Below are 3,539 nucleotides of genomic sequence, written 5' to 3' on the forward strand. Positions count from 1 at the left end.
GTAAGGAACTCTACCCAAAAGAGCATTGAGAAACCCTACCTATAAGATCAGTTAGAAACCCTACCAAAAGAGTGTTTAAGAAACCTACCCATAGGAGCAGTTAGAAACTTACCCATATGAGCAGTTAAAATCCTACTCATAAGAGTAGTTAGAAAACCCTACCAGTAGCTAAGTGCAGTTAGGAACCCTACCCATAAGTAAAGTTAGAAATTTATCCGTATGAGCAGTTAAGAATCCTACCCATAACATAAGTCAGGAACCCTACCTATGACATCAGTTAGGAAGCCTTTCCTAAAGAGAAGTTAGGAACCCTTTACATAAGATCTGATAAAAAATATTTAAAAGAGAAAAAAAACGTCCTACCCCTAAAAGATGATAGGAACCCTACTCAATACAGCTGTTAGGAACCTAATGAATAAGTGAATTTAGGAAACATGTACCCGGATAAACTTGTCATGTAAATTAAACATAGATACCCCTATCTTAGTTGTAAATATGTTTTCATAAACAATCTTTTTAGATATCAGAGCTGTCTAGGGGGTCTAGTGTGGAGGTAAACAATAAATAAATGCTCTTAGCTGCCAGGGCCAGGTTTCCTCAAAGAACAGAGGAAGAACCATTCCCTTGCCGGAGCATTCATCCTTCCAGCCACACCAACCATGAGATCCATCCCCTTCTTCACTATAGCAGAGATGGGATACATTCTCTACCCAGTTAAAGACAGGTCTCTCCTCCTCTTCCAGGCTCATAGTTTAGCTTCACACAACCTTAACACATCACTTTAGAATACAATCTGGAGAAATGAACACTCCCTAAACCCACGCGAATTGACAACTTCTAGATATTAACCGCACCCAGAGTAAGAAACTAATCCTATGTGTTTAGTTCTCCGGAGTTGTGAGCGCACTGTAGTGTACTATAGTAATAGTATTGTTAGTTTATAGTTTTTGCTTCTTTTCTCTCTCCAGGTCTAGTAGGTACCCTGACTCCTGGGCGCTCTAGTGTACACTCACCTCACTACACAACATCATATATTTGATGACGTCACTTATGCCGGTTCAGGGCTCAGGCAGTATAGGGCAGGCTGAGAAGTTGAAGAGTATGAGTAGGTTGTGCTCAAGATAGGTTTCCACTGCCTAGAAACATGAAGAATTAAATTAGATCGTATTAAAGAATATGGAAAATAATGTGGAAAAGTATATTTTTCATTATTTTGCGTTAAGTTTTTTTTTCATGTACACTACTAGTCCTCATATATGATTCTATAGTCGCATTAATATGTACACACTAGTCATCTTATATGATTCTATAGTAGCATTAATATGTACACACTAGTCCTCGTATATGATGCTATAGTCGCATTGTATATATATATATATGTACACACTAGTCCTCGTATATGATGCTATAGTCGTATTGTATATATATATATATATATGTACACGACAACTCCCAGCTGTCTTCTGAAGTTGTAACAGCTAATAATAGTATGATACTATAGTAATGTTGGGGTCCACGGTTAGCATTTAGGGTTTACATCAAGGAGCATGAAATAGAAGGGAGATACCATTTGATTATGCATGCTTTGCAGACGGGTACTCCATTTGCATATGAAATATTCAGAATAGGTTGTTGTATATTCGGTAATTACACCATAAAAATATTTCTCATTCAAATGGAGCACCCGTCTGCAAAGCATGTATAATCATATGTTAGGGCGGGCCCCGTCAGTTTTATCTCCCTATTTCATACTCCTTGGTTTACATCCATTACCGGGGGCAGGTAGTTAACCCTTTAAACCTAAGCATGCGCAGAAAGTAAAAAGGAGGGGGGGGGGGTAGGTGAATTTAATAAAAACGAAATGTCCTAATTCTTTTTATAATGTTGAGTAAAAGAAATTTCTAAAAAGAAATTGAGTCTTTGCCACAAACTCTGATTTTCTAATCCCTATTTCTTTGCAACCCAATGTTGTAGACCTTGGTTATTTCAAACTATGAACTTTGTTGGATCAAAAAAAACTAAGTTTGAAATATTAAAAGTTTACACCATCAGGTTACAAAGATATAATGATTATAACATTTGAGCTTGTGCTAAAGACTATTTCCTTAAAAAAATTCGTTCCGTATATCTCTCAAATTATCAAAAGCTAAAAATAATTAAAACCTTGCATATGATTGTCAAATGTTTTTTTTTTTAATGTTTGTTTATTTGTAAATTCAATTAATTTAATTTTGTATTCCCTTTATTATTTAACTGCTTTTTCATTATTATGTAATGCTATAAATAATAATAAAGTAATAAAGTAGAATGATAACAAGTAAAAAAAACCCCGAAAATTGAGGGATTTTTTTTAGGCCAAACTTTGTGATAATACATGTTTTGAAATCTTTTCAAATCTAATTCAGTTTTAAAAACTTTTCCAATATTATCTATCTAAAATTCAACAACCATAACAGAACATAAATGATATTTGTGTGGATTTGATTAATGAATTCTAGGGCTTATAGAATTTTCCATTTGTTTCAGTAGAAGTAAATATTTCCATTTACTGATAGCGACGATTGAAGGATTCATAACTCTGATTGGATAATAGAAAGATAGTTGTTACCGCCATACTAATTTCTATTGGTTCAGAATAGACAACAAACACATGATTGAACCCTGATTGGATCATGCGCTAATGGACTCGGCATATAAGAGCATGGCATGTTTATTGTTTACACAGAGAAAATGTTTAATTTCTAACTTGTATTCGCTGCAGTTGTGTGGTATAAATGGGGTTATGCTATAGAAAGCCATGCTTGCTATAGTGCAAGTCACCAGATGTAAATTAAAGCATAAAATAAAATATTTCGCCTAGCCTGACATCATATCAGGGAACAACATTGAGGGGGGGGGAGGGTCAGAAATTGGTTTAATTACATCAATTACAAGTGTTAAAATGTAAAACCATTGAATGTTAATAATTCAATAAAAAACAAGCTTGTTACTGATATTATGTAAATTATTTATTATTTTCATAACAAAATCTTTAAAATCAGAAGTTACATTATTCATGAAAAATTGCAAATAGTCAGAAGGAGAAATGAATACATTCTTTTTTTGCAGAAACATTGCATAGAAATAAAAAAGTATTAATCAATAGTTATTTATGTTTCCTTCCTCCCCTACCTCTTGTCATTTTTTACGAATTCTCCTTCATGATTGACATTTACTTTAATCTTTTTTTAATGGATTCTGCCAGGCAGTAGATAAGAATTTTTTTTTAATGTTTAATCATTTTGTGTCTCAGTTTTCTTGAATCACTCACTTTCTGGATAAAATGATTCAAGCTAGGATATCCGGGTACAGAATAAAATAGAATAAAATAGAAAAGAATTTGATAGAATATAACAGAATAGAAGAGGATGTAATGTAATAAAATAAAATAAATTTGATAAAATAAAATAAAATAAAATAGAATAGAATAGAATAGAATAGATTAGAATAGAATAGAATAGAATAGAATAGAATAGAATAGAATAGAATAGAATAGAGTA

General features: G+C 32.8%; 1 long non-coding RNA gene across 1 annotated transcript in view; it reads right to left on the bottom strand.

The window, feature by feature from the left end:
* Positions 1 to 555: 555 nt before the first annotated feature.
* The window catches only part of LOC111697345 (uncharacterized), a 16,296-nt gene continuing 13,312 nt past the window's right edge, over positions 556 to 3,539 (bottom strand). Inside the window, exons 2-3 of the long non-coding RNA XR_002764268.1 lie at positions 1,014 to 1,136; positions 556 to 767 (exon numbers count right to left, since the gene is read on the bottom strand). This is a non-coding gene — a long non-coding RNA (uncharacterized LOC111697345). The remainder of the gene's footprint in view (positions 768 to 1,013; positions 1,137 to 3,539) is intronic.

This window comes from Eurytemora carolleeae, unplaced genomic scaffold, assembly GCF_000591075.1.
Source record: "Eurytemora carolleeae unplaced genomic scaffold, Eaff_2.0 scaffold10, whole genome shotgun sequence".
NCBI classification, from domain to species: Eukaryota; Metazoa; Arthropoda; class Copepoda; order Calanoida; family Temoridae; genus Eurytemora; species Eurytemora carolleeae.